Source organism: Triturus cristatus, chromosome 2_1, assembly GCF_964204655.1.
Source record: "Triturus cristatus chromosome 2_1, aTriCri1.1, whole genome shotgun sequence".
Lineage (NCBI taxonomy): Eukaryota > Metazoa > Chordata > Amphibia > Caudata > Salamandridae > Triturus > Triturus cristatus.
The window spans coordinates 225,629,028-225,640,606 of NC_140581.1; positions in this window are offsets into that span (position 1 = coordinate 225,629,028).

Genomic DNA, 11,579 nt, shown 5'->3' on the forward strand with positions numbered 1-11,579 from the left:
TTTAATAAATCAATATATTACACAGTACACGAATTTACATGCTTTTCCCAAAACATTTTTTGCCTTTTTTTTGCTGTTTTCAGAATATATTGCATTTCACTATAAATTGTGAAAGCAATTGCATTCATCATTTAACAGCGGGCAAAAAAAAAATAACAATCTCAAAGATTGTATAAAAAAAGCCCAGAATCTCTTTTAACTTAAACATAACATTATAGAAATGCATAATATTCTAAAAAAATATCAACTAATATCAATACTTATTTCTTTAAAATACCGTCTGACATTTTTGTTTCAGAAGTATAATCACAAAAATATATCTCAAATAACTCCACAATACATCTGGTTCCATTTCCTTTAGGCCAAATAGTAATTTTATAATTCTTTTTTGATTAAATTTCCAATGTTAATCCAATAAAATTCTAAAGTTTAAATTGTACAGATCTCACCGATTCTCTGTAACATTTTGGTTTCCGAAAGATTAATTAATAATTAAATAAGTCCACAATACAATTGTTTACCTTTCCTCATGGCCAAATAGTAATTTTAAAAATCTTTTTTGAATAAATTTCCAATGGCAATCCAATAACATTCCAAAATTTAAATTGTGCAGATGTTACCGATTTTTTCAAAATTTTTGGTTTTCCAAAGTTTCATTAAAAATGTAAAAAGTCCACATTACAATTGGTTACCTTTCCATTAGGCCAAATGATAATTTGAAAAATCATTTTTTTTGAAAATTCCAATGGTAATCCAAAAAAATGGTAAAATTGTTTTGTACACATCTTGCCAAGTCTCTCTAAAATTTAGGTTTCAGGAAGATTAGATAGGAATTTGCTAAATCAAAAGGCAAACGTTGCTTGAAAATCAATTGTGAATCATTACACAGTGTCCAGCCTTTTTCACATTTAAGATAAACTGTGTAATGTCCAGAAGTAACAGTAGGTCCTTCATGGAAAATTATTGCAACTGTTACAAAAGTTTTTCCTGAAATTGATAATTGCTGTCCTGTAAACTTCTTTATTAAAGTATCCAATTTTGAACCATCAGCTTTACATCGTTGCATCATTAAAATTACATATTTTCCGTATTCCTTTAAAAGTAACGTTGAAAACATTTCAGATTGACACTCACTGCATTCCATGTTATGATTAGCATCTTTAACTAATTTAGCAAAAGTGACGGTTTTACTTTCTGGCAATGTTAAATAAATAAACCTTTCAGAATCAACATTACAGCCACATGTATTGAAACAGTTTTCACAACTATGTTCCCATTTATAAGAGAGACCAAACAAATTTTCAATGGGAACCCCTTCTTCTTCCAGTACCTGAAGAAAAAACATCAAGAATTCCTGTGCGTCTTGCTGAACATTTTGAGAAAACTGTGTTCGTCCTGAACATACATCTAAAAGTTTTCTAATTTCAGTAGCACTTTCTATTTGAGTTTTATCATTACTCAGCTTTTTAAAAAGGAGACTCAACTCAGAACAGAATCTTTTTCCCTGATTTACTATTATCTGCTCTTGCACACTTTCCAGATAAAATGCAACATTCAGCACTACATTAGCGTAGCAGTTGACACCAGAGCTATTTTCAAAATGACATCCTACAACCTCTTCTTCATTTTCCTTTTTCTTTTTGCTTGCAATTACATCACTCCTCTTTTTTTTCCTCCTCTCTACATCTTCATTACAGATATTCTCATTTCTCCTTTTACGAGAAACTACACGTTTCTCCAACACAGGATACTGACCTAAATGAGGAGCATAGGTTCTTCTTAATCTATTATACTCCTTTACACAATTTGTATCAGCACTAACTTTTGAGTCATCAAAGTCTATCATGAATAAACCAGATAATGTTTTCACTCGTGACAAAGCTACATAAGCCATACCTTCTTTGAACACAGTTGAACCAATGTTCACAAAAGCACAATCTACAGTCAATCCTTGAGACTTGTGAATAGTTACAGCATATGCTAGCGAAAACGGAAACTGCTTCCTACGTACATATAAGTCTTTCACAAGCATGAAACGAACTGAACAACGACAAATGTCTTTAACTTCTTCTATCTGATCAAATTTTATTTTTAAACATTCAATTCCATCTTTTTTCTGATAATTAATAAAACCCACAACTCTTCCCATAGCTCCATTAACTAAACCTTTTTCAACATCCAAATTTCTCCTTAAAAATACTCTACAGTTCATGCAAACATATGGATTTTTTTCTAATCCAGCTGTTTTAGAAATGTTCTTCTCTAGTGAATCCAATTTATTTTTCAGTGTGCCTGTTAATGTGATAGTAATTCTTCCATCCTCAATTTTGTCCACTGCTTCCAATTTCCTGATATCTTCCTTTTCCAATTTCAAAAGCTCCTCATTGAATATTGAGCATTCACGTAGAGTTGGCATTAAGCAGATGACACTTTTCTTTTCTGCAATGTTCTTGTATATCTTCTCTGCAACTATTTCTTCCTTTGGAAATAAATTATGTAGCAACCGACTCTGTAATGCTTTTGTGCCAGCTTCAGTCGGTAGTCCAATCCTGATATCTTTCAGAATACTTCCATATTCTTCATCGTTTGCTTGCCTCATATTATTAGTAAGTTCCTTGTACTCAAAGAAGGACCAAATATTTGCATTACCAATGCTTCCCAATGACTTCTTTGTGTCTTCATGTGTCACAGTATTAAACACTGGTTGTCCTTTAACTGGAGTAAGCTGTAGAAGATCCCCAAAAACTATGACATGTTTTCCACCCAATAACACGTCATAGCCTGTCCTTAGAATTTGCTGCATTCTTAAATGCACAAAGGCAAGCATTAAGTTTGATACCATGCTCACCTCATCAATAATGAGAACTTGCATCTTCTTCAATACTCTTGAAACTTCCAAGCATGCTTCTCCAGTTAGCTTGTTGTATTGTATTTTGTTCTCATGCTCCACTGGTAACATTAGCAAACGATGTAAGGTGATTCCTTTTATGTTATAGGCTGCTAACCCAGTTGGAGCAGTAACCACACAAGACAAAGTAGAATCAGTTTTTTGCTGTAGGTAGCTTCTGATGACTTTTATTAAGAAACTTTTTCCAGTTCCAGCTTGTCCACTTACATACATCCTGATTGGATGAAATGATGTGCATGAGCACTCTTTTTTTTCATGTTGAAATCCGTGATCAATTTTGCTTCTGATCTCTTCATAAATTTGTTGCTGCTCTTCATTCAGTTGTCTTTCCAAATTTTGTAAGTCTATAAATTCTTCTTGAGCTTGATTCATAGCTGTTTCCACTTCATTCATGGCTATTGATGCTTCATTTTCAATGATTGGTTGTCCTAGGGGATCTTGACTGAGTGTTCCTGAACTTTGGCTGTCTTGAGAACTGTCTCTAGCTACTTCAGCTGCAATTGTAGTTTCCTGTTCAATTTCTTCATTTAACATTTGCAGATAAGTTGAGAATGTACTGCATTGTATGCTGTCTTTGCAAGCATTAAAAGAATCTTCATAGCTTTGAAATTCTCCCAGTAGTTCATCCTCTGTACGCCATGGTTTAAACAGCTGTAAAAGAGCCAAGTAGTAAAATTCCTTTTTGTCAGTAGTGTCGCAACTCAGCTTCCTGTGATTTATCAAACTTCCTTTTGTTTGCTTCACCAAACATCCTTCCTCACCAATGACTTTATATTTTCCATTGTTGATGTCTTCTGCGGCTTTCCGTGAATAAATGTAGTTCTGCAGCACTTCATAGAGACACATGTTCTCCAGATGATGACTTCTTTTTGGATAATATGTGTCCAACATGTTTGATTTCAAAATATCTGTACTTTCTGGGTCATTCTCGGCCAAATATTCAATTTCTCGAACAGATTTCAGTACCCGATTTCTCATTGCTGCAAGGCCTAAACTTGCCCAAATTATTCTTCTTGATGTTGAGTAGAGACTTGCAGAAGATAACCTATCTGAACATTCGTAGGATCCAATTTCTCGATGCGATAACATCTTTAAACTGAAACTGTACAGCTTCTTACTGACAGTCTTCTCGTGAGAAATCTCTTCCCACATTTCTTTCAATTCAGTTTTTTCAGATTTAGTAATGTAAGACGTTACATATCGAGCAACAGCAATGGAATTGTCAGCTACATACTGTATATCCATGTTAGCATTCCACATGGATAAAATGACTGGGTTGTAGTCATTTATATTTTTCGATTCTTCTTTTCTTTTAAGGTTGTAGGTATTCTTAGGTGATTTTCTTGTGATAGTATGTCTCACAGATGACATAAAACTGTTTACTCTTCCATTTGAAAGAACAGGTCTAGGAAATCCAAATCGACATTTAGTGTAGTATTTATCTTTGCTCTTGTATTTCCGTCGACAGTATTTTCCACACCGATGACTTTGGAAACGTAAAACATGCTCCTTTAACTTTTTCTCTTCTGTGCTTTTTGGTATAGCACATGTTGCATATTCTTCAATGTAAGATAACACTGCTTCATCTGCATCTGTTCCAAACTTTGGGGCATCCTTGATCCACAACAGCATATGAATATGAGGAGCACCTCTTGCCTGGTCCTCTTTTCTCCAAAAGAAATCCACTACTTCTCCAAGAGGTGGATTTTTTTTATTGCAGATGAAGGACATCATAGCCTCAAATCTATGATTGAAATATCTGCAAACATTAACCGGATCCAATGAGCACAGTTCTCCTGCTGTCTTGTATTCGATGTTTTTAATGTTTGAATTTGCCTCTCGTAGAAAATCCAGTAAATCATCCCAAGCGTACTCAGCACAGCTTAGGGTAAGGAACCATGTTGGTGTTCCTAAATTCCGTAACATGCATTTTAATTCACCATGGCGTCAGTACCAATATTAATTTGTCCCACGCTGACAAGCCATCAGATTGATCAGTTGTGTTTCCAAATGATCATCTCGGTGCTGCACTTTCTCCATAAAATCCTTAGCAGACACATTTTGTAAATGTACTCCACTTTTTAAAATGTGATTTACTGCATATGATAATGCAGACAAGTCGCTTTCAAATAAAAGATGGAACAAATAAGGAATACTTTGTCGAAATCTGGGATCTTCAGCATATAGTCTTGTAGTCCGATACTCAGAAGCTGGAATCTGTTCTGGACGTTCATCATATCGTCCTCCTTTTCCTTTAGGAAACAGCTGGGGAAAACATCGAGCTTCCAAGCTCTCCTCCCATACTCTCACGGGAGTTCCTTTTGCTTTCTTCATCTGAAACAGATCAATATTGTCTCCCATAACTTCTTTTGAATGAAGAGGATGTATGCTAAAATGTTCATAAATTTCTTCTTCCTTTGACTTGTCCACTTTTTCAATTTGTCCAGTTGGTGTTTCTGTGTCTTCTTGTAAATCTTCTTCTTCTTCTTCTATATAAATTGATTCATACCATTTGTTATTCCTTTTCAAATACAAATGTGCTCTTTGTACTTTCCGTACATCTACCAGCTCCTGCCAAATCTTCTTATTCTTTGTAGGTACACCATTAACCAGAATAACTAATGGTTCAGTTTCCAAAGTATCCGCATCAATAGTTTCCATATTTTTTTTCAAATCCAAGGGCAAATACACCACTCTACCTTTTAAACCTCTCAGTAAATCTGAAGGAGGTAATTTACCAGTTTTGGGCTCCATACGTACTATGGTCTGGAACGGATGAACACATTGAATGAGTATAGACTCATATGTATTTAATTCAGAAAGTTCAGCAGGAATAGCATCCAATTCTAAATTATTATGTACAGCTCTGGTCGGCATTCTATTTTCCTCTAACTTGTTGTAACAGTATTTACAAATACGCTGATCTTCACCCAATTCAAAACAATTTTCTAGAAATATATATGTGGCAAAATCCTTCCACTTATAATTATCTTCATTTTCACTCTTTCTGTAGAGATCAACATTCCTAGTTTGTTTTCTATAATGAGTTCTGCGGCAACAAATACAAGTAATATTTGGTCTTTCATTAGAGATTATTGCAAATTTTGTTATGTGATCGTTAAATGTCTTACTTACAGAGGGTTCTACATTCTCTTCCACTTCTTCCTCATTTACTGTGTCCTTTTCTGCACTGTTTTGTTCAGGACCAAAGTAACAAAACTGAATTTCATCAACAACCTTCTCTACATCTGATACCGATCCACGGAACAGAGCCCTATTCAATTCATCTAACTTTATTGCTGGACTTTTAGCAAAATACAACCGTCTCACAAACTTTCTCATTTCAGTATGATGAACAGCCAGCATCCTAAAATGATGGAAAACACTATTACACACTTTTCTAGATAGACAAGCCAGAGAATGACCCTGCAAACCAGTATTCTCTCTCACTCTGCATGGATCTAGACTTTGAAGCACCTTAATCTTCTGTTTTACACTTTTTTTTACTATATTCTCTTAGAAACTCACGAAATTTATCAATAGATTCCTGACGCACAGTGCAAATACTACTACAATTCCAAGTGTACACTGGGGCTTTAGGACGTCTCCCCATAGCCTCATCCGCCATCACTTGTACCTCATCTCTTGGAACCATTATCTCCTTCTCCATTATGCAACCATTTTTCACTTCATAAGCACGACCTCTGGTGTCAACTGCATGCAGCAAACTATTACTTTGAAAATAGCTCTCTTCATTAAAAAAAGGTTCACTACTTGAACTATGCATCCATTTTCCTAAAAACACTTTACAAAAGTTTGTTCTGTTCACTACTCTTTTCCTTTTGCTTTGTGATTTCAGTACATTAACCATTTTATCTAATGTACGCATCCTATTCAAAATTAAAATGAATAGTTTCCTTTTTAATTCTAATGCCTTTGCTGCAATGGCTTCAATTTCTTTTTTTCTCTTGTAAAATTTTGCCTTTTGCTTATATTTCTTCACATCCTTTATCAAATTGGACATAACTCTTCTCTGAAACATTTTTCTACGTATCTCTTTAAACGCTGTTTTTCTGTTTAAGTTAATCTTTATTGTTGCAGAAGGTATATTTGCATTAACTAAATTCTCAATTTTTTCCTGTCCTTTTCTATTGAAAACATTCTTTCCAGTACAGACATTTTGTACATTTTTCCTTTTTTTGAATATGTTCTTTAAAAAATCTTTTGTCTGCTTACCAGAAGATTTTTTATTTTTCCCAACATGAGCATCTCCAACTAACTTAGGTCCTTCAGTTGTCTTCAAATATAGGTTTTTTTTGTGGTCTTTCTTTAGTCTGGATTTTGTAGGCATCTTAAATTTTGTTCACTGCTCTTCAGCAATACCTGAAAAAAACTAAAAAAAAAATTCCTTTATTTTATTTAAATATATTACTACATTTTTTATGATCTTTAGAAATCTTAAAATACTATAAACCCCCTTCCTATAAATGAAAATCACAATAACACCTTCACAAATTAAATAGCTAAAAATAATTCCTGTGTGCACACAAAGTCATGCTTTGAAATTAGGCAGAAAACGAAATTTCTTTGCCAATTGCAAAGCATACTTTCTACTACTTTTTAGGCAAGTGATAAGTACTTTTACAGACTGACACATTTTGAATCCACTTTTCAGATTCTTAAAAAAGTACATGTCCAAACTGCTTTTTCAGACCAGCACCATGTGTAACCTGGGTGACTGACTACACTCCAGCAAGGGCAACCAGCCTTAGTGATGCTGAATGTATTTGCATTACTGACTGAAACCTCAAACCCCACTCGGTTGTGAATACTGTGCATGATTCCACAGGATAAGCAGCTGGGTGTGTGCTAAGAGTCTGCTTCTGCACAAAAAAATGGCTCCCCCTTTCCATCTAATGCAACTGTGAAATCACCAGAGCAATACGCAATAAATCTATGCTTGTAATTCCTATTTACACACAGTCATGTTTTCACATTAGGCCCTTAAACGAAATTTCTTTGCCAATTTGAAAGCACACTTACTACTCTTTTTTTTTGGCAAGTGATAAACACTTTTACAGACTGACACATTTTGAATCCATTTTTCAGATTCTTAAAAAAGCACATGTCCAAACTGCTTTTTCAGACCAGCACCATGTGTAACCTGGGTGACTGACTACACTCCAGCAAGGGCAACCAGCCTTAGCGATGCTGAATGTATTTGCATTACTGACTGAAACCTCAAACCCCACTCGGTTGTGAATACTGTGCATGATTCCACAGGATAAGCAGCTGGGTGTGTGCTAAGAGTCTGCTTCTGCACAAAAAAATGGCTCCCCCTTTCCATCTAATGCAAATGTAAAATCACCAGAACAATACGCAATAAATCTCTGCCTGTAATTCCTATTTGCACACAGAGTCATGTTTTCACATTAGTCACAAAACGAAATTTCTTTCCAATTTGAAAGCACACTTACTACTCTTTTTTTTGGCAAGTGATAAGTACTTTTACAGACTGACACATTTTGAATCCACTTTTCAGATTCTTAAAAAAGCACATGTCCAAACTGCTTTTTCAGTCCAGCACCATGTGTAACCTGGGTGACTGACTACACTCCAGCAAGGGCAACCAGCCTTAGTGATGCTGAATGTATTTGCATTACTGACTGAAACCTCAAACCCCACTCGGTTGTGAATACTGTGCATGATTCCACAGGATAAGCAGCAGCTGGGTGTGTGCTAAGAGTCTGCTTCTACACAAAAAAATGGCTCCCCCTTTCCATCTAATGCAAATGTGAAATCTCCAGAGCAATACGCAATAAATCTCTGCCTGTAATTCCTATTTGCACACAGAGTCATGTTTTCACATTAGTCACAAAACGAAATTTCTTTGCCAATTTGAAAGCACACTTACTTCTCTTTTTTTTGGCAAGTGATAAACACTTTTACAGACTGACACATTTTGAATCCACTTTTCAGATTCTGAAAACAGCACATGTTCAAACTGCTTTTTCAGACCAGCACCATGTGTAACCTGGGTGACTGACTACACTCCAGCAAGGGCAACCAGCCTTAGTGATGGTGAATGTATTTGCATTACTGACTGAAACCTCAAACCCCACTCGGTTGTGAATACTGTGCATGATTCCACAGGATAAGCAGCTGGGTGTGTGTTAAGAGTCTGCTTCTGCACAAAAAAATGGCTCCCCCTTTCCATCTAATGCAAATGTGAAATCTCCAGAGCAATACGCAATAAATATCTGCCTGTATATTTGCACACAGAGTCATGTTTTCACATTAGTCACAAAATGAAATTTCTTTGCCAATTTGAAAGCACACTTACTTTTCTTTTTTTTGGCAAGTGATAAACACTTTTACAGACTGACACATTTTGAATCCACTTTTCAGATTCTTAAAAAAGCACATGTCCAAACTGCTTTTTCATACCAGCACCATGTGTAACCTGGGTGACTGACTACACTCCAGCAAGGGCAACCAGCCTTAGTGATGCTGAATGTATTTGCATTACTGACTGAAACCTCAAACCCCACTCGGTTGTGAATACTGTGCATGATTCCACAGGATAAGCAGCTGGGTGTGTGCTAAGAGTCTGCTTCTGCACAAAAAAATGGCTCCCCCTTTCCATCTAATGCAAATGTGAAATCTCCAGAGCAATACGCAATAAATCTCTGCCTGTAATTCCTATTTGCACACAGAGTCATGTTTTCACATTAGTCACAAAACGAAATTTCTTTGCCAATTTGAAAGCACACTTACTACTCTTTTTTTTGGCAAGTGATAAACACTTTTACAGACTGACACATTTTGAATCCACTTTTCAGATTCTTAAAAAAGCACATGTCCAAACTGCTTTTTCAGACCAGCACCATGTGTAACCTGGGTGACTGACTACACTCCAGCAAGGACAACCAGCCTTAGTGATGCTGAATGTATTTGCATTACTGACTGAAACCTCAAACCCCACTCGGTTGTGAATACTGTGCATGATTCCACATGATAAACAGCTGGGTGTGTGCTAAGAGTCTGCTTCTGCACAAAAAAAATGGCTCCCCCTTTCCATCTAATGCAACTGTGAAATCACCAGAGCAATACGCAATACATCTCTGCCTGTAATTCCTCTTTGCACACAGAGTCATGTTTTCATATTAGTCAGAAAACGAAATTTCTTTGCCAATTTGAAAGCACACTTACTACTCTTTTTTTTGGCAAGTGATAAACACTTTTACAGACTGACACATTTTGAATTCACTTTTCAGATTCTTAAAAAAGCACATGTCCAAACTGCTTTTTCAGACCAGCACCATGTGTAACCTGGGTGACTGACTACACTCCAGCAAGGGCAACCAGCCTTAGTGATGCTGAATGTATTTGCATTACTGACTGAAACCTCAAACCCCACTCGGTTGTGAATACTGTGCATGATTCCACAGGATAAGCAGCTGGGTGTGTGCTAAGAGTCTGCTTCTGCACAAAAAAATGGCTCCCCCTTTCCATCTAATGCAAATGTGAAATCTCCAGAGCAATACGCAATAAATCTCTGCCTGTAATTCCTATTTGCACACAGAGTCATGTTTTCACATTAGTCACAAAACGAAATTTCTTTGCCAATTTGAAAGCACACTTACTACTCTTTTTTTTGGCAAGTGATAAACACTTTTACAGACTGACACATTTTGAATCCACTTTTCAGATTCTTAAAAAAGCACATGTCCAAACTGCTTTTTCAGACCAGCACCATGTGTAACCTGGGTGACTAACTACACTCCAGCAAGGACAACCAGCCTTAGTGATGCTGAATGTATTTGCATTACTGACTGACACCTCAAACCCCACTCGGTTGTGAATACTGTGCATGATTCCACATGATAAACAGCTGGGTATGTGCTAAGAGTCTGCTTCTGCACAAACAAAATGGCTCCCCCTTTCCATCTAATGCAACTGTGAAATCACCAGAGCAATACGCAATAAATCTCTGCCTGTAATTCCTCTTTGCACACAGAGTCATGTTTTCATATTAGTCAGAAAACGAAATTTCTTTGCCAATTTGAAAGCACACTTACTACTCTTTTTTTTGGCAAGTGATAAACACTTTTACAGACTGACACATTTTGAATTCACTTTTCAGATTCTTAAAAAAGCACATGTCCAAACTGCTTTTTCAGACCAGCACCATGTGTAACCTGGGTGACTGACTACACTCCAGCAAGGGCAACCAGCCTTAGTGATGCTGAATGTATTTGCATTACTGACTGAAACCTCAAACCCCACTCGGTTGTGAATACTGTGCATGATTCCACAGGATAAGCAGCTGGGTGTGTGCTAAGAGTCTGCTTCTGCACAAAAAAATGGCTCCCCCTTTCCATCTACTGCAACTGTGAAATCACCAGAGCAATACGCAATAAATCTATGCTTGTAATTCCTATTTACACACAGAGTCATGTTTTCACATTAGGCCCTTAAACGAAATTTATTTGCCAATTTGAAAGCACACTTACTACTCTTTTTTTTGGCAAGTGATAAACACTTTTACAGACTGACACATTTTGAATCCACTTTTCAGATTCTTAAAAAAGCACATGTCCAAACTGCTTTTTCAGACCAGCACCATGTGTAACCTGGGTGACTGACTACACTCCAGCAAGGGCAACCA